Source organism: Ictidomys tridecemlineatus, chromosome 8 (assembly GCF_052094955.1).
Source record: "Ictidomys tridecemlineatus isolate mIctTri1 chromosome 8, mIctTri1.hap1, whole genome shotgun sequence".
In the NCBI taxonomy this organism is placed as follows: domain Eukaryota; kingdom Metazoa; phylum Chordata; class Mammalia; order Rodentia; family Sciuridae; genus Ictidomys; species Ictidomys tridecemlineatus.
The window spans coordinates 62,153,852-62,175,036 of record NC_135484.1 but is presented as its reverse complement, the minus strand read 5'-3'; positions in this window follow the sequence as shown (position 1 = coordinate 62,175,036).

The following is a 21,185-nucleotide window of genomic DNA, read 5'->3' as shown; positions in this document are numbered from 1 at the left end:
ACTGTGCAATGTAGGTGCAGAGTTCTTATTTGAATTATGTGTTTTAATACAAGATAAATTAAAGGGAAATTTTAATCTGCTCCTTAACATCATTGATGTTCAAATGATGAATTCAGTGCATACTGTGCAACACCATGTACAAATGATGGATTGTCTCGTGGCTTAGTCTGAGAGAGTGCCACTCTTTACAAAGCAATCTTTGTGCTTAATTTTAAAACACAAATCATGCCATGTTGTACTTCCTCTCCTTACGGTTTTGCTCATTATAGGTAAACTTTTCCTTTATTCAACAATTCAGAAATGCTGAAATTATATATCTGGTATTTTAAATCAAGATCCAATGGTGAGGAGATAATATATACATCCAAGATGGCTGTAGCCAACACTTACCTCGTCCTCCACAAAGAAGAAACAAAGCAACAGTTAAGTAACTGAATTTTGAAGTGAGTAACCATGGCAAAATGCTAGAACTCAATAGTAAAGAGACTGGAACCTTACAAGATTTGGAATACCAGCATAGAAAGAGGAACAAATCACCCTAGCAATTGCCACCTCAGTTTCTCAGCTAGGGAGAAGGTTCTTCACAGGGGAAGTAATAAACTAGAGATTCACTGCAAACTCCATCAGTGTTGATGCTGGCAGTTCCTGCTACTGGAAAGTTTCTCAATCATCATAGGCTTGAAGCCCCCCCCCCAGTAAGAAGAGCAACCTGGAGTCTGCACCATATCCTCTCTTTAGAGAAGGAACTCATATTAAACCCCAGATCCTAGGGTGCTGTAGCTTGGAATCATCTTGAGAAGGCAGATAGTATTCAAATTTCTACTGTTTTGGGGTTAGAGCATATCCCACCCCTGGGACTCCAGAGACATTCTATTATAGTAGCAAGGGGGCTGCAGCCTTATGAACCCAACTTAAACCAGTAGATCAACTGTGACCCTAGAACCCAAGACTGCTTGGTATTTCAGCACAGAGTGAAAGAGTAAATACTGCACTAGAGAATTGACAGACCAGAGTGCTTGTCATCTGGGCTCTAAAGTGTGGCCAGCTGTGTGTGGAATTGAAAGCAGCACCCCTGCCCTACCTCTGAACCATGTCTGGGTAGATGCCACTGTTATCATTCAGAGCAAATGCTGCACTGCCAAACTCAGAGCAGAAGCCAAAAGAGAAGGTGTTGCTATTTGCAACACTTCCTCCCCTCATGCAGTGTGGAGACCCACTGCCACTGTCTAGGCAAGGGCTTCAGCCTCCCAAACCTCAAAACACACTACTGAGGCTGCCAGTGCTAGAGGCCCTTTCCCGGAGCAGAGCTCACATCAGCAGTGCCTGAGGAAATGCTCACCATCTGACTGGTGCCTCCACTTCCATTGTTGAAGTGGCCACATCTACCTGCCTGGGCTTCTCAAGTGTCCCTTTGCCTCTGTGGGCCCCTGAGGTATTGGGTCTCTTTGACCCTGCTGCAGCATGCACTGTGCCCAAAGCCATTAATTATAGCCAAAGGCATTATACATTACTAGGCAACAGTTAAGTAACAGTAGGGCGCCTTCCTGGAACCAAAGCCATTGTTGAATTCTATAACACCACCAAGACATGTGAATGTATTCAGGAGAAAGTTGCTTACTTTGAAAATTACCCTATAAAAATTGGAAATGCAATTCATGCACTAGATGTACAAATCTCAACATAAGAAATATGAAAAAAAGGTAACATAATGCCTCCAAAAGAACAAAAAAAACTCTTTAGAAATATATCCCAAAGAGAATTATATTGAAGAAATGCCCAATAAAGAACCTATAAGAACAAAGAGTTATAAAGAAGTTCAAGGAGATTGAAGAGAATACAGACAGACCATATTTCTTTTTCAGCTTTCTTTGTCACTGTGACCAAAAGACCTGATGAGAACAACGTTAGAGGAGCAAAAATTTATTTGGCTCATGATTTCAGAGGTCTCAGGTCATAGGTGGCCAACTTCATTGATCTGGGCTTGAGGTGAAGCAGAACATAACGGTGGAAGGGTGTAGAAAAGGAGAACAGCTCAGGATATGACAATCAGGAAGCAGAGAAAGAGAACTCTTGCTTACCAAGGGCAAAATAGAAACCCCAAAGGCATGCCCCCAATGACTCATCTTCTCCGCCATACCCTACCTGCCTACAGTTACCATCTAGTTAGTCCTTATCAGGGGATTAATGCACTGATTGTGTTAAAACCCTTATAACCCAATAGTTTCACCTCTAAAACTTCCTTTCATTGCACAGATGACAAGCTCACTTGAGCTTTTGGGAGACATCTCATATCTAAACCAAAACAGGCAGTTAAACAAAATTAGGAAAACAATGCAGACTATGAATGAGAAATGAGAGGGGCGGGGTGGGGGCAGAGAAATCTTGAAAAAGAATCAAACAGAATTCTTAGAGATGAAGAAACCAGAGTCAAGTTAAAAAAAAAAGAAACAGTTGAAAACTTCAATGACAGACTAAACAGTTTAATGAATACAAGTCTTTTAAAATAGCCCAGACAAAAATTAAATAAAAGAAAAAAAAGGAAGAAAAAAGATAGGAAAAAAAGACAGACTTTGAGATCTTTGGGTCTTTAGGATATATTATATATATATAATCACTAAATGATAAAGATATTTGCATTTTGAGGATAGCCACAGGAGGAGAAAAGAGGAAATACATGAAAAACCTGCTCAATAGAATAATAGCTCAAAAGGTGGACATCCAGGTAAAGAAGGGCCATAGGAGCCCACCTTTATAGTCAAACTGTCAAAAAGTGCAAGACAAAGAAAATTCTAAAAAGTGCAAGAGAAAGGCACCACATCATATTTAAGGGAACCCCATTAGAGTAATAGATTTTTCAGCTAAAACCTTTCATGTCAGGAGAGAATGGAATGACGTATTTCAAGTTCTGAAAGAAAATAATTGTCAACCGAAAATAATATATCCAAAAAGGCTATTCTTCAGAAATAAAGGAGATATAAAGACTTTTCCAGGCAAGAAAAAACTAAGGAAATTTATTACCACCATCCTACACTGTCTTTACAAAATATGCTTAAGGGAATCCTACATACAGAAATACATCAATCATCATGAAAAAACATAATAATATAAAACCCACTGGTAAAATAGATGCATAAAAGAGAAATAGATAATAATCAAAAATTAGCAATACAATAAACCACCAAACCGCAAGGATGAACAATAAGAGATGAAGAATAGAGCTGATATTTCAAGTATGATGATCAATCTGGATTGTCAAATTGAGTAGATTAATATATGCCTCGGGGGCTGGGGTTGTGGCTCAGAGGTAGAGCACTCGTATACCACGCATGAGGCAATGGGTTCCATCCTCCACACCACATAAAAATAAAATAAGATAAAGATATTGTGTCTACCTAGAACTAAAAATAAATATTTTTTAAAAGAATATGCCTAGGATTAAGAGACTTCTATGTGTATCCATGAGTGTTTCCAAAGATGATTGACATTAGGGACAGGAAACTGAATGGAGAAATCTACTCTGAAGGTGAGCATCACAGTCCAGTAGGCTGGAGGTCTGAATGGAAAAAAAAGATGAAAGAAGGAGGAAGCCAACACAGATATAAGCTTGAGTTGTCTTGACCAGGTGCTTCTATTGCTGCTGTAATTGCCTGAGGACACTGAACATCAGTTCCTTCACTCTTCTAAAGGGGACCCTAATCAGTGATTCTCCAGGGAGTTTTCAGGCTTTCAGTCTTGAACTGGGGCTACCCTACTGGTCCCTCTTATTCTGAGGCTCTAACTTCTTAGACTGAGCAGCTAGTGGTTCTTCCAAATCTCTAGCCTACAGTCAACCATTGGGGACTATTCAGCTTCTTATTGTGTAAGGCAATCTAATAAATCCCCCTTATAAAATAATATATATAATAATAATATATGATAATAATAAATAATGTATGTAATCAAATATAATCTTATGTATTTATCTCATATATATATACACACACATACATGAACCAACAGGCAATGCAATGTAACTATATATCTATGTGTACATACACATATCTATGCATGTATACACATATATGTATATGTATGTGTATGCATACATAGTCACATAGAACTATAGATTATCTCTTGTTGGTTCACACATAGAGATATAGATATAAATATCCTATTGGTTCTGTTTCTCTAGATAACTCTGACTACTACATCAAGCAAACAGAAGAAATTTAACAAAATAAAAAGAGTAAGTCTTTATATATTAAAACCTTATATACAATAGGGTAAATTCTCCAATTAAAAGATACAAACTGGCTGAGTGGATACATAAACAAGACAACAACATGATGCCTACAAAAAGCTCATTTTACCAATAAAGACACACAGAGGAAACTGAAAGAGTGGAAAAAGTTGTTCCATGGAAACAGAAATATAAAGCAAGAAGAAATAGCTATTCTTATGTGCAACAAAATATCCTTTAATACAGAAACTGTAAAAGACAAAAAGATAACTATAAAATGATTAAGTAATCAACTTAATAGGAAAGTATAATAATTTAAGGGTATATATCACCTAATTCCAGAAAGCCCCATTTTATAAAACAATGTTATTAGATCTAAAGGGACAGGAATTGTCCAAAACAACAACAGTGAGAGACTTCTTCAACACCTGACTTTCATCAATGGACAGATCATCCAGAAGCCCCCACCCCATGAAAAAGCATCAACAAAGAAACATCAGAGTTAAACTACACTATAAATGCACTTCATACATTTACAAAACAATTCATTCTACTGCTCAGAATGCCCATTCTTTTCTCTAGCCCATGGAACATTCTGTAGACTAGGCCATATATTTGACCACAAAACAAGTTTCAAAGGATTTGAAGAAAACTGAAAATATAACCTGTACCTTTTCTGACCATAAGGGAATAAAACTAGAAATAAACAACAAAAGATATTTCAGAAACTATACAAACTCATGGAGACTTAGCAATATGCTAGTGATCTAACAGTGGATTATCAAAACAATAAAAAGAGATATTTAAAATAATTTTTTGAAGTCAATGAAAATGGAAAAAAATACCAAAATGTATGGGATACAACAAAAGTAGTGGCAATAGAGAATTTTTAGCAAGAAATGCTTATATGAAAATGAAGAAGGAGGCTGGGGCTGGGGCTCAGTGGTAGAGCGCTTGCCTAACATGTGCAAGACCCTGGGTTTGATCCTAAGCACCACATATAAATAAAGATATTGTGTGCAACTACAACTAAAAAAAGAAAAAAAAAAGAGGTGAAGGAAAAGGATTTCAATGAAACAACCTATTATTTTTAGACCTAGAAAGTCAAGAAAAAAAATTAAACCAATCCTAAAATTAGTAGAAGAAAACAAATAAAAGTCAGAGGAAAAAAGAAAGAAAAAAAGAAATAGGGACAAAAATGCAATATAAAAGATCAATTGAAACAGTTTTATGAAAAAATAAACAAAATTGGCAAAACCTTTAGCCAGACTAAGAAAAAAAAGAGAGAAGACCCAAATAAATAAACTTATACATCACAACTGATTCCACATAAATGCAAAGGATCATAAAAGACTATTATGGACAAATATTTGACAACAGGTTGAAAAACCTAGGTGTGGATAAATTTCTGGACAAAGAAACCAGAAAGAAGAAACAACCTGCAGAATGAGAGAAAATATTTACAAACTACACAATTGAAAAGGGGTTAACATCCAGATTTTGTAAGGAACTCAAACAATTCAACAGCAAAACCCCAAATAAACTGATTTAAAAATGGGCAAAAGACTTAAATAATCTTTACCACCCCAAAAGACATACAGATGACTAACATGTACATGGATAATGTTCAACACCACTAATCATCAGGGAATTTCAAATCAAAACCACAGTGGGATATCACCTCACTAATTAGAGTTTTAATTTATCAGAAAGGCAAACAGTAACAAGGTGGGTGAGGATGTGGAAAAAAAAGAACCCTTGCACACCAGTAGTGAGAATGTAAATTAGTACAACCATTATGGAAAAGAGTATGAAAATTCCTCAAAAAAAAAAAGTTAGTATATGCTCAAGCAATCCCACTCCTGGGTGTGTAGAAATGAAATCAGTGTGTTAAAGAGACATCTATACTCCTTTGTTCATTATGGTTGGCTAAAATATGGAATCAACCTAAGTGTCCATCATCTGGGGAATGGATGAACACAATGTGGCACATAAACAAAATGGAGTACTATTTGGCCACAAAAAAAAATGAAAGACAGTTATTTGTGACAACATAGATGGAATTGGAGATCATTAATGTTGAATGAATAAGCCAGGTATAGAAAGACAAGTACCTCATGGTTCATGTGTGAAATCCATAAAAGTTAACCCTTTAGAAGAAGAGAGAAGTGATTACCAGGGCTGAGAGTTCAGGGTTAGAGGAATGGGAAAGGATGATCAATGGGTACTATGTTAAAATTAGGAAAAAGAAGCTCTGCTATGGTATTACACAACAGGATGATTTTAAAAACGATTGTGCACTTCTATCTAAGAAACCTAGATAAAAGAATTTTGAATGTTTTCACGATAAAGAATGGATAGGTGTTGGAACAGAGAGAGATGTTTAACATGATTTAAACATTATTCATTGCATACATATATTGAAACATCACATTATGTTCTATTTTTATGTTTTTGTTTATCACTTCAAAGTTTTTTAAATTAATAAAGAATAGTTTTGTTCTGAGATATATACTTAATGTGTTTGTGTTCTGATATCAGTGTCTGGATTAGCTTGTTTTGTTATACAGATTAAACATAGTTTTTTATTTACACACGATTTCAACAAAAAAGAATTTTCCAATTAACTTAGATTTAAAGATAAAGTACCACTTGTGATTATAAATATATCTTAGAGAAGATAATCAAGTTAATTAAAAATAGCTATCCAAACATATACTTACATTACACAAACATACATATCCTTTAATGCTTTAATGACTCTAGGATAATAAAAAGGAATGTTCAATGTAATAACTGAATTGTTTTTTTTTACACAAGTAGCACAGGAGCTGATCTGCATTATAAGTTATCCAAATAACACAAAATATTCAGAAAATGAGAACACTTTCCTGCATTTACTTCTCAGTGTTTTCCGCTTTCCAAGGGGTAACTAGTGCCAAAAATTTATACACCCTTTCCCAGTTCATTTTCTAAACATTTATATACACATACACTAATACATGCATTTAAAAAATTCTATCATACTATAATTTTATCGTTCACCTTGCTTAATTTTGCTCTAAAATTTATCTTGGAGAGCTTTTCACATTGCTCCAAAAAGTTTTACTTTATCCTCTTTGATGACTGGCTTCACCGTGATAATTTAATCCCTCCTTTATGGCTAGAAGTTTGGCTTTCCTTCCAAATGGTGTACCACTTTTATGAACAATGCTACAGTGACTGTCCTTGTCCATACAGCCCAGTAGTGAGTGGCAGTGTGGGAGAGTTTCTTAGACATGGAACTAAGGGGTCAAAGGATATCCACATGTGTGAGTTTGAAGGATTCTGAGAAATTGGCTGTGTGGAAACCTCCTGAGGAGTCCTTGAGTGCAGATTGTTGACAGTTGCTACTGCTATCAGTGTGCATTACTCTCCCTAATGGAGATGGATTATATGAGTCTGTGATGAAAGTTTAGCATGCTTAGTATCTTTAGAACTCAGGGATTTGTAACCCGAATCCTTTACCACTCAACTCTTAGGACAGGTGGACACCCAGATGAAAGCACAGTGTTGTTAAGATTACATGACAAATAGTGCTATTCACTGCCTCAAACCCTCGTTTCTTTCTGAAATTTCCTGTCAGTTCTCAGTTTCACTGTTGAGTCATTTCCAAGTATTTGTTTTTTCTTTAACAATCAGGCTTATTATTCTCATTATTATTACTTTATGTTTAATAAAGTATTTCTATTATAAACACACTTATTTGTGATTCTTAATTACTTGGAGCCTCAAATTAGAGTCATGGGTAAATTGAGAAGTACATGTATCCAAAAGTTGTAGCCAATTTCTCAGAATCCCTTAAACTTGAACATGCATGTATCCTTTGACCCTTTAGTTCCACTTCTAGTAACTATCCCACAGTGTTACTTACTATTCAGCTATATATACAAGGACAGTTATTGTAGCATTGTTTGTAAAAGTAAAATGAAAACCTAGGTGGAGGGAAGGATAAGATGGCAGAAAAATCATAATCTTTATTCACTTTGATAAGTTCTGTGTGAAATCACTTTTGGTTGAATGTCCTGATTTACTTGTTGCCATTTAATTTCCTTAGTATGCATAAACCGTTGGTCTTGAACAATATTGATGCAAGACCAGCAAATGGTACAGCTTGTGTGGATAACTTGATACATTTATAAATGGCCATAAATGTTATTTATAATATTTGTAGAAAACTAACTTGAGTTTGTGGCTCCATATCAAATTCACTTTGACATTAGGTATATCTTTGACAAGTTAGTCCAACTACTTAGCTTATGATATTAATGAAGGAAAATATCTTAAAATTTTCCCTGAGACTGAATGGTTGGCCTTTCTCTAAACTACTGCCAAGGACTGCCCCATGATTGTTGGATAAGTTGCAAATGATGACTGGCACAAGTGAATCAGTATCTGAAATAGTTCATAGCGTAGAAAAAAAGGACAGCCCTGAATTTAAATCTGAGCTCTGTTGCCTACAAGCTCTATGATCTTAGTTAATTACTCACCCTCCCTGAGTCTCAGTTTTCACATTTGTAAAGCTATCTACTTCAATACTGAGTGGATTAAGATACCTGAAATAACAGGTTGATTACCTGGTACGTGCCTGTCTATACCCATGTCAACAGTGATCATCATTTTTGACACTAAGTGTGGTTACTTACTACTGCCAAGTGTGACTTCATTTTTAATTCTGAGATTAGAATATTGTTATCAGATTGGACTCAGCCAGAGATCCTTGCTACTGAAAAGAATGGATGTTTTTGATTGGTTGGCAGTTTAGTTTAATTATTTAGACTTTCCAAATGCTGAATTTATATTCTCATATTTCACATCTGTTTAAATTATATAGTCTCTGAATCTGGTGTCAAATATATTCACTTTTGTGACTGCCTAGATTAGTTGGGGAAAATACTATGTTTATATTTTTACACCATTCCACTGTTTGTTGTTGTTGTTGATGTGACACTTGTTAAAAAAAATACTTAAATACATAATGACTGATGTTAAAAATGGTATGAAAATGTTAGTATCTGGTAAAGTATGAGCAATTGGTGTGTGGTGAACAAAGAAAAATGTTACTAAAACTGAACACAAGATGGGCCAAGTGAAGCTTACATTTTGTTCTTATAGTGAACACAAATCAAATGCTTAATATGACTACTCTCAAAGAAGTTGTAGGATTTTTTTTTTCAGTAAAGCTGTTGTGGAAGCTCGTTTGCATTTGTAAATAGCTCTTTTTGCTCAAGCATGATTTTCCATTACTGAAACCACTAAATTGTGACGAATGAAAAAGGCTGATAGAAAGAAGCAATATTTACGACACTCCCATTGATGTTGGCTGGCATCTGATATCCCCTTATGGAGGGGTTGAGCTTTCTGCTGTGTGTGTGAGGAGGGACCTGTTTGGCATGTAATTATTGAAAAAAATTAGCAAATCCTCATCAAACAGCTGCTTTTCTATTTTTTGTTGACTTGTGTGAGATGCCAAACAACTCCATTCTTTGCCTAGAAGATTAAAATTGTTCTATCTGGTTTATTTTGCAGGCATAATTTTAATGTATAATCATCCAGGTAAATAGATCGTAGAGAGTGGTGGTGTTAAATATAATTTAAAATACGCAGAAGGAATTATGTTCACTTTTAATACTAGCAATAAAATAACCTGAGGCTCTTTGTGTAGCTCTGCAACCTAGGTTAATTCTGCTCTGCTCATAGTTCACTTTTTTGTGGATGAATTTTGAAGACTTAGCAAGGAGAGTCAAATAGATATACATGTGCAAAATTTAAGTGTAACTGTAAAAGTAATAAAAATGGCATACTTTCAAATGCATTTGTACCTAAATCTATCTAAATTAGAGTAGCCATAGCTTTTGGACTCATGTCCTTTATATGAATGGAATTATTGGTGTTAGAAATTTAAGCAGGTCCTAAATATGGTGTCCCTCTTCTCTTCTAAATTTGAAACTACGTAAAAGATAAAGAATGGAGAATATGAGGGGTCAAAATATAATCCTTTTTACAGAAGAAGTTGATACTAGAGTAGGGATACTGAGTTTGTGGGATACTGAGCTTTCCAAATGCAAATCCCAGAATTCAGCAGAGTTGTGTGCTCCTAATCACAGGAAGCACCAGACTACCAGAGTGTGGGACTTTATTTGTAATTAGGGTAGCCACCTAGATCAAATGGGATCTAAAGCAGTCTGGTTTGGTGAAGAAATTGAAGAAGGAACTGAGTTTTGCATGTCCATTCCCCCCCCTACAAACTCATCAATCCGATAAGACATCCATCCATCTATGTGAAGAAAAAGTGATAGAGAGGGGTCAAGAGTACTATGCCTCTTACATGGAAGCAAATGTCAAGAAAAGGGAAGATAAATACATCCTGCCAAACAATGTTTCCCAGATTTGTTTCTCTTAACATTTATGGCTTAATTATGGAGCCCCTGTTAACTTTAATCCATTCCCCCAGAGAAGATGAGCAGTTGGTCAGGGTACTTTAGCTCATTATGTGAAGCCACTTTACAGATAAATGGGTGTCCTAATAGGACCATCAGGCCACAGTACAGTTTTTGTTCACAGAAAGCACTAGAATGAGCTTAATTAATATATTCTATCTTAAATTTGAATGTAAACTCATAGGGAGATTGCAATCCAAAGATTTAAAAATGGTCATTTGTCTGGAAAAGTCACTATGAGCTTTTTATTTACAATAGAAAAAAAAGTCCTTATTTCAGGTTTAGTTAAGACAAAGACCTAAATTCACCTTCTAAGATGCACCAAAAACCTCAGATGCTGTGTGGTGCTTTCCAAAGTCCATTCCTTGTCCTTGAAATATTTCAGAATTTCTGGTCAACATATCAGATGTCAGTGTTTGAGGGGGTCCCCAAATGACCTGTCTGTTTGAGTTCAGAACAACTGGGGAATTATACAGACTCATACAGAGAAAGTTCATCTGTGCCCATACTCTTGGTCCTCTCTATATGCTGCCATAAGCTACACTCCTTCTCAAGAATGGCTCCTCCATTTGAGCACTAGACTCTATCATTGGTCACCAACTCTAAAATTCTCCCTTTTTCTCTTTTCTGAAACAGTAGTTTTTCTCCAATGAATGTTCGAATACCCCTTAAAAAAAATCAACTCTTTCTTGGCCCTACTTCCTGTCTACCCATAAGCTTATGTATCTACTTCTCTTCATAATAAAATTCTTGAAATGGTTGCCTGTGCTTACTGGCCCCACTTCCTTTTCTCCTATAATCTCTTGAACATCTGAAAGGTTTTCTCTCTCTGCCCCACCAAGCTTGTACATGTGAGGTCACTAATGAATGACATGCTGATAAACCTAATTGCCAAATCATTTGACCCAATTTTCCTCCTCCTTAAAACACTTTCTTTACTTTTCTTCTGGAATATCTGATGAAGTTTTTTTCTTGCTGCTCTTTCTCCATCTCTTTTTCCTCTCATCTTGAACTTTTAATGCTGGATTAGCTCAGAGCAGAGAATTTGGACCTCTTCTTTTCTCTATCTGTATCATATTACATACCAGGTACATACATTCCACACCCATGCACACCAGGTGTATGGTTGCATCTAGATTTAAGGCTTTTATTTCATTTGGCAATGCTGAGGATTGAACCCAGATCCTTGCACTTGCTTGGGCAAGAGATCTACCACTGAGTTCAATTCCTAGCTCCTAGTTTCAAGGCTTTAATTATGATCTATTTAAAAAATCCAAATATTTATTCCTAGCCCAGGCCTCTCCTCTAAACTCCATACTCAATGCCAGACTTGTTATTCAACATATCTATTTGGCTATCTAATATACATTTCAAGTTTAAATGTTCTAAATTAAACTGGGCACCTTCTTTTATTTGGCTGATCATATCTCTTTGGCTCAGTCTGAAAACCATGAAATCATTCTTGAATTTATCCTTTCTGCCATATTTTGCTTCTGATCTGATCAGAAGCCATGTAGGCCATACTTTCAAAATATATTGAGGATCCAGCCACTTCTTACTATTTTCATTGCTTCTGCCTTCGTCAAAGCCCTGATAGACCTTTAACAGGATTCCTTGAAAAACTACCTAATATATCTCTGTGCTGTATGTCTTGTCCCTTAGATCTAATCTCAGCACAAGACAAGAACTATCCTGTCACAAATATATTTTCAGATTATGTCACTCTGTCCAAAGTTCTTATTAGGTTTCTTTTTTCACTCAGAGTAAAAACCAAAGTCCTTTCAATAGCCTGAAAGAATGTACAATTTGGCCCCTTGTCTCCTGTCTGATGTCCTACTTTGCCATATTCCCCCTTGCAGCTACATTGAGCTCAAACACACCTTAGGACCTTGTACTTGCTGTTCTCTATGTTAGAAATGCTTTTTGCCCATATACCTACTTGGTTACTCCCACAGCTCCCTCAGGTATCAACTAAAATGTCACCTTTTCAATGAGCACCCCCCCCCTTTTTTATTGGTTGTTCAAAACATTACAAAGCTCTTGACATATCATATTTCATACGTTAGATTCAAGTGGGTTATGAACTCCCATTTTTACCCCGTATACAGATTGCAGAATCACATCGGTTACACATCCACATTTTTACATAATGCCATATTAGTCACTGTTGTATTCTGTGTGTGTGTGTGTTTTTTTGTTTTTTTTTTTTAAAGATACGGGTCTTGCTATTTTGTCCAGACTGGTCTCCAACTACTGGGCTCCAGCATTTCTTCTTTCTCAGCCTCTTGAGTAGCTGGGCCAATGGGCATGTGCCACCATGCCTGACTAGCAATCATGGCTTTTCTTGACTGCTCAATTTAAACTTGCACTTCTTCTCTCCACACACTTTATACCCCCTCCCTACTTTATTTTCTTTCAAAGAACTTGTGATTCTTTCATATACTTTTAAATGCTTTGTTTTGTTGTTCCTTGTGTTAGTCTTTAGGGCTAGCATAGCAGAATAATACAGACTCAATGGTTAAAACAACAGGCATTTATTTTCTCAGGGTTCTAAAGACCAGAATTTTAAGATTAAGGAGCTAGCAAAGTTGATATCTGGTGAGAATTCTTTCCTTGGCTTGCAGATGCCCATCTTCTCAGTGTGTCCTCACATAGCCTTTAGTCTGTATATGCATGTTTTGGGTGTCTCTTCTTTTCCTTATAAGGGCACCAGTCCTTGAGATTAGGGCTCTACTCTTATGACCTCATTTAATTTTAATGTCCTCCTTAATGGCCCTGTTTCCAAATATAGACACATTATGAGTTAGGACTGCAACATGTAAACTTTGAGGGCCACAATTTAGTCCATAACAATTATCTACTCTGCTAACTGGCATGTTAGCTTCATTAGAGATTTTGGCTGTTTTGTTCATTGTTATATGTCTAGTCCTGGAACAGTTAAACTAAATAGGTATTCAATGAATATTTATTACATATATGAGCCACTGAATGAATAAGGCAGAAAGAGTAGATATAAACTGGATTGTGAAGGCTTAGTATGTCTTGCTATGGCTTCAGACTCTTTTCTGTAAGCAATGGAAAATCACTAAAGGCAAGTAAATAGCAGGGAATGTGGACATGTTTGCCCTTTAGAAAGGCGGCTTCATCTGCCATTTAGAAATTGAGTCTAAGTCCAGCAAGAATGTTGGCAATGAGACCAATGTAGGAGGTTATTTCAAATAGTGCAAACACTGATATAGAATTTTATTAGAATGTAGCTACATTTTATCTTGCAGTCAGAAGATAAACAAGGACACTGCCCAGAGACGATTCTGTGGGAGTAAAAGATATTTTGGTATTTCAGGTAAGATTTCTGTCCCTCCCATCCTCTATCACTTCAAATGTTTTTGAAGACATCTAGGAAAGATGGGGCAAGGTAAAGATCATCTTTGTGGGAAACCCCAATATCTGACACTTACATGACTGAACAGGAAGAACCAGAAATTCATGAGAAGAGTTCACCTAAGCTAATTTAGAAAATGCCTTCTGGTAACTGCATCAATGTCTCTGAAGTTTTGTTCACGTGCATTATCGTTAGACCCAGGGTAAAGAACATGTCAGGAGCTAAAGCAAAGCTTCTGCTGATGTAGAGTGATGAGACAGTCTGCAGTGTGGATTCTGGACTCATCATGTTCCCCATCTTGAGGCCAGGACCAAAGCCCTGGGTGAGTCACATGAAAACAGAGAAAAGGTCACTGTCATCACATCATAGGTCAACAGTGGAGTCCAGTCTGCAGGAGCAAGTGTGAAGCCAACTGTCCCTTTCCTACCACTGTTTTCTAATTAGACAAACAAGCTTAAAGGTCATTTATTTGCAGGCAAGAGGGAGCAGTGAGGAAGATAACCAAGTTCTCCAAATTCACTCTTTCAGTAACTACCTATAATGGCTTTTGTGTTCTGGGCAATGTGATAAGTATGGGGCATACAGTGATGAGCAGATAAAATAGACATGTTATCTGCCCTGCTTTTATAAAGTTTATGACCTGTGGTAGAGGAAACAGTAATAAAATAATAACACAAATAAAAGTTAATTGCTAATTGAAATAAGAATATGAAGAAGATGTTCAGCGTACTATAACAGATAGTATTATAAGAAGACCCAACTTAAACTGAGAAGTCAAGGAAAGCCTTCATAGGGTGGTATTTAATGGTAGATCTTGCAAGAGCCATTTCTTGTTCCCTACCCACACTCCAGTTGCCTTCTACATTCCTGGAAAAAATATATTTTTCAGATATACTGCCAATGTTTCCCAATGAAATCAACTCTATTAGCACCAGTAATGACTCCAATTAAATAAAGACAAACCCCATCTTTATTGTCAATTTCTGGCTCAGGTATGGGTTGGATACTATTCGGGGCACTGAGGTGAAGAGAGGTTTACTGTAATGAAAAATGCTGTACCCCGTGAATGTCATTGTAGCTTTTCCTATGTTAATTGTCTTAATTTTTTTTCTTAGACCTAACTCAATGATATTACTTTAATAACTTTTTTAAAATGATGTTTCTATTCCACTGAAATAAAAGCTTCATGAAGACAAATATTTTATCTTTTGTTTGCAGCTATCTAAGTACCTTGAGTAGTGCTTTCCCATAGTAGATACCCAGTAAATATTGCTGAATATAAAAAATGAACAAAGCCCTAGGAATTAGATCAGGAACTCTGCACCTACTAGAAAAGAATGAAGGTCTGACACTCTAAGATATTGGCTCAGGAACAGACTTTCTTAATAAGACTCCTAAAGCAAAAGAGTAAAATGAAAAATCAATAAATGGGTTGGCATCAAAGTAAAAGGCTTCTTCATAAGCAAAGGAAGCAAGAATGTGAAGAGAGAGCCTACAGAATGAAAGAAATCTTTGCCACCTGCACCTCAGATAGGACATTAATTTCTAGGATATACAAAGAATTCAAAAGACTTAACACAAAAACAAGCAAACAAACAAAACCCAAACAACCTAATCAATAAATGGGCAAAGGAACTAAACAGGTACTTCTCAAAAGAAAAAATATAAATAATAAATAAATATATGAAAAAATGTTCAACATCTCTAGCAATTAGAGAAATGCAAATTAAAACTGAGATTTCATTTTACTTCATCCAGAATGGCAATTATCAAGAATAAAATAATAAAAGTTGGCAAGGATGTGGGGAAAAGGGTATACTCATATATTTTTGGTGGGACTGCAAATTGGTGCAACCACTCTGGAAAGCATTATGGAGATTCCTCAAAAACTAGGAATGGAACTACCATTTTACCTAGTTATCCCACTCCTCAGTATATATCCAGAGGATTTAGAATCAGCATAATACTACAGTGGCATACATCAATGTTTATATCAGCACAATTCATAATAGCTAAGATGTGGAGTCAAACTTTGTGCCCTTCAACAGATGAATAGATAAAGGAAATTTGGTATATATGTACAATGGAATATTACTTAGCCATAAAGAAGAATGATTTTATGACACTTGCTGGTAACTGTTTGGATCTGGAGACTATCCTGCTTAGTGAAATAAGTCAATCCCCCCAAAACAAAAGATCAAATGTTTTCCCTAATATATGGAAGCTAACCCACAATAAAGGGGAATAATAGAAGCTCAGTGGATTAAACAAAGGGGAATGAAGGAAATGAATGGGGATAGAAAAAAGAAAGACAGTGGAATGTATCTGACATAGCGTTCCTATGTACATATACGAGTATACCACAGTGAACCTCACCATTGTGTACATCCACAAGACTGGGATCCTAATTAGAATAAGATATATTCCATGCTTGTATAATTATATCAAAATGGACTCTACTGTCATGTATAATTAAAAAGACTCAATGAAATTATAAATAAATAAATAAATAAATAAGGCCCAGAGGCAGAAAGGGATTCAAGCTTATTTAAGCTATGACAAGGCCATTTTTCCTGAGTTCCCTTCTCCCCAGTTTCTCTTTGTGATGAATTTGTCCTCAAAGTGTGGCAAGACAGATCCAGCAGTTGAAATTCCTCACCAGTAATACTGAAGGGAAGAGAAATGGGGCTAGTCCAAAAGCCCTTCCATCAGAGGAAAGAAATTTCCTGAAAGTTCCAGGAAACCCTGACAGGAACTCTTCTAATGAAGTGATTTGGAGTAAGTAAATGAGGGGGAAAATGAAAGTTCAAAGGGAAATGCAGCTAGTATAGAGAGCCTTCATGGGAGTATTGCTGAAAAAGAGAGCAGAAAAAAAAAGTGGAGCTTGGAGGAGGATTTGGAGTCAATAAGGGTATTTTTTTAAAATGTGAAAACTGGTTCATTTTTATATTGCTGAAGAAAGAGCATCAGGTAAGTGTGGAAGATAAAATTCAGGTAATTGCAGGAGGAGTCTTTGAATAGGCAGGAGAGAATGCAGTTCACTGCATAAACGGAGGTAGCCACCTTCCCTAACAACAGGAGAAAGGCAGAGCTTATGGCTACATAGATGGACAAGTTGTACATTTGCTGGTGGAAAGATGACGTAGTTTGTTTTTTTGGTTTTTTTTTTTTTTTCAGCTTCCTTCTAATTTCCCAGTGAAATGGAAAGCAAGGTCTTTGGTTAAAACAGAGAGTGGAGAAAATATTGAAGATCTGAATTGGAGAAGAAAGTATAAAGTTGCCATCTAGAAGAGAGTATAAATTTTCTAGGATTGATGAGCAGTACTAAGGCCCAGTTTGGAATTTGGGTCATAAGTGTAGAATATGACTAGTCATCTAGTTGTGGGCAGGCTACGGAGGAGGCAAGAAATAAGGTTCCTGGACCCGTGTTTTGCCAATTGAGTTGGTGTAGGAAAAAAAATAAGGAAATGAGGTGAGCTTGCAAAGGTGCAGTTATGTGGATGGAATATGGACTCTGAGCCAGGAAGGAGATGATGGGCAGTATAAATTAGTAAGATCAATGGATTCCAAATTCTGTTGAGTGTGTGCTAGAGTGAGGAGGTACAGAGGAGAGAGTAACAGAGCTGGACCTATTTTTTTGGAGGGTGGGGGTGAGTGGGGAGGTATCGGGGATTGAACTCAGGGGCACTCAACCTCTAAGCCACATTTCCAGTCCTGTTTTGTATTTTATTGAGAGACCAGGTTTCATTGAGTTGCTTAGCGCCTCACTGTTGCTGAGGCGGGCTTTGGACTCATGATCCTCCTGACTCAGCCCCCTGAGCCTCTGGGATTACAGGTGTGTGCCACTATACCCAGCCTACATAGCTGAATCTTAAGTGGCTAGACTTCTTTTTATGAGGAAAAGAAAACTCAGTACTAATTTTAATATTTGCATTTTTAGTTTAATAACACAAATGTGTTACATTTTAAAAATTTAAACATTTAAATTAAATACTTACATAACTAACAAATCACTAATGAGTCAAAAATTTATGAATAAAATTGTTAAACATTTAGATATGGATTTCAAATGCATTTCCTAAGTATTAGGAAAAAAACATGATTGATTTAATGTGTTAGTTTCTAAGTGTTTCTGCTACCTTAAACATATACACAATTTACTACAGTGATAAACATTTATTATTTCATTTAAGCTGTTTCAAAGTAGTAAAATTATGTGTTTTTAAAAATCTATTATCTTTTTTTAAAAAAATTCTGTTTTGTTTTTGTTTTTTAGTTGTAGGTGGACACAATACCTTTATTTTATTTATGTATATGTGGTGCTGACGATCAAACCCAGGGCCTCACCCATGCTAGGTGAGCACTCTACTGCTAAGCCACAACCTCAGTCCCAAAATCTTTTATTACCTGTTTTTCTCTCTTCAAGACATTGTCAGTCATGCCATACCTAAAATAAAAAGGTTAATGTTTCAGATAGCCTGTGTTTTAGTCAGTTTTGTTTGTTGCTGTGACTGAAAGACCTGATGAGAACAATTTTAGAGGAGAAAAATTTATTTGGGGTCACAGTTTCAGAGGTCTCAGTTCATACATGGTCAACCCCATTCCTCTGTGCATGAGGTGAGGCAGAATATCATGGCTGAAGTGTGGTAGAAGAAAGTAGTAGCTCAAGACATGGCCACCAGGAAGCAGAGAGAAACCTCTCCTCTTACCAAGGACAAATATATACCCCAAAGGCATGCCCCATAGAGAAACCTACTTCAGCCACACTCTACTTGCCTACATTTATCATCCAGTTAATTCCTATCAGGGGATTAATGCACTGATGGTTAACTCAAACATTTCACCTCTAAAATTTCTTGCCTGGTCTCATACATGAACTTTTGGGTTGACACCTTATATCTAAATCATAACAGGCTAAAATGTTCATTTCTGAGATAGAGAACAGTTGATTCCAAATTAGGATAGAGAGCCAAAACAGTGGCCCATGCCTGTAATCCCAGTGATCTGGGAGGCTGAGGAAGGAGAATCACAAGTTCAAGACTAGCCTCAACCACTACATTAGGCTAGAGAGCTGTCAAGCTGTCAATCATTCCCAAAGTGGCTGCACAGTAGTTAACCAGGGCCACAAATACTACTAATGCACCTGTTGTCTTGACTTGTCATGGACTAACATAGCTTCATTTGGTTAAAAACTAAAACAAAACATAATGAGCCCAAATGGATTCCGACAGCAAAAGAAAGTAGCATAGTTAGTGTCAGCTTCCTTTATCCTGAATACTGTAAGGCGGCACCAAATCAGAGAGGCCAGATAATATATGAGTGGTGGGCTGCTCTGTTGGAGAAGAGCCAACTCTTTAGGCAGTATTATAGACTTGCACAAAATTCTGCAGGTGTACTCTCAGGGAGGGTCAAGATGAAAGTCTTGTTCTCAACTGAACTAGGGAGATGAGAAGAAATGGCCTTGAAGCCACCTCTCACAAGCAAGGGATACCAATCTCTCCTGATTATTCCTTACCGCACTTATTTCCTGTTGCTCTATGAAGAACTGCAGGATGTTCTGCCAAAATTGACAGGCTGCAGTTAAGCCTTGCTTACATGACCTAATTGGAGAGATGCAAGGTCACCAAGTATTGCAGAGCCATTCTCCTACCAGGACCAGGTGTTACTCCAAATTTAAACCTGTTATACTCAATGTTCAGTTGCTACTTGCATGTGACACTCTAAACCAGATATTTTCTTCACATTGAATGATGCTTCTCCCTTCATTCCATCAAGTATTTCATCCTCATTCACAGTGATTTGCAGATATTCCTTCTTGTTCAAAGTTTACTTTGTTGGGCATTGTGACATTTTTATTATAAATAGCAGAGCCATCCAAAGGATGAGGGAACAATTTTGTGCAGTGAGTACTTCTGTCAAGATTTTTGGCTAATTCATGATTTGATCTCTCTTTGCTTTGCTTTCTAACTGGTTGCTCTAGGTGACTTCTAGAGTAAATCATTTCTTAGAGTTCTTTGTATAGTTTCTGGTGTTTGTGGGTTTTGTAGTTACCTTTCTACACCCTTTATTTCTGACAAATACATATTTATTGGATAAGACATATAAAATTGCTGTTTTTGTAAGTCCAAATGGCCAAATGGTGGCAATTTCAGGTTTTAATAACATATCTCATTGACAGGTGTATAAGTAGAGAAAAAAAAATGTATCCACATAGACAAAGGCCGCAAATATACCAAAATTAAATTTAAAAGGAAGCTGGGTGCAGTGAGACAACTCAGGAAGTGAAGGCAGGAGGATTACAAGTTTGAGGCCAGGCTCAGGAACTTAATGAGGCCCTCTGCTACCTAGCAAGACCCTATGTCAAAATAAAATATAAACAGGGCTGGCAATGTAGCTCAGTGACAAAGCACCCCTAGGTTTAATCCCCAGTACAAAAAAAAAAAGTAATCATGTCTTATTCTTACTACCCATCTTTTTCTATTGTGATTGAAATTTTTATATACTTCATATTAATTTTCCTCTATATAAAATTCATTATAGGCTAATAATTTTTTTATAGACTCAAGTTTCTCCAAGCACTTACCATTTCATTTTAGTATTCAAACTGTGAAAGCAGTCTTCAAGTGTAACTTTTTAAATCCTTTTTTAAAAAAAGCATTATTGATTTCTGGAAACAATATATTATATACCCATTTGGATTTATTTCTCGTTTTAGATGTAGATTCAGCCATTCTGGCACTCACCTGATTCCCCTAGATGGACAATGATATTAGAGACTAAAACCTAGGAGCTGGGGTGCACATTAAATTGTCATAAATGAAAACCAGTAATAGGAAATTGCTGCTGTTATGAAGATTCCTTAAGTTTTTAAGCCCTTGTTTCTATAATTCTTATTTATTTATTTTATTTTATTTGTTCTAATTAGTTATACATGACAGTAGAATGCATTTTGACACATCATCTATAAATGAAGTATAACATCTCATTCTTCTTGTTGTACATGATGTGGAATTACACAGGTCCTGTAGTCATATATGCACATCGTGTAATAATGTTTGATTCATTCTGCTCTCCTTTCTACCCCCATAAACCCTCCCCTCCCTTC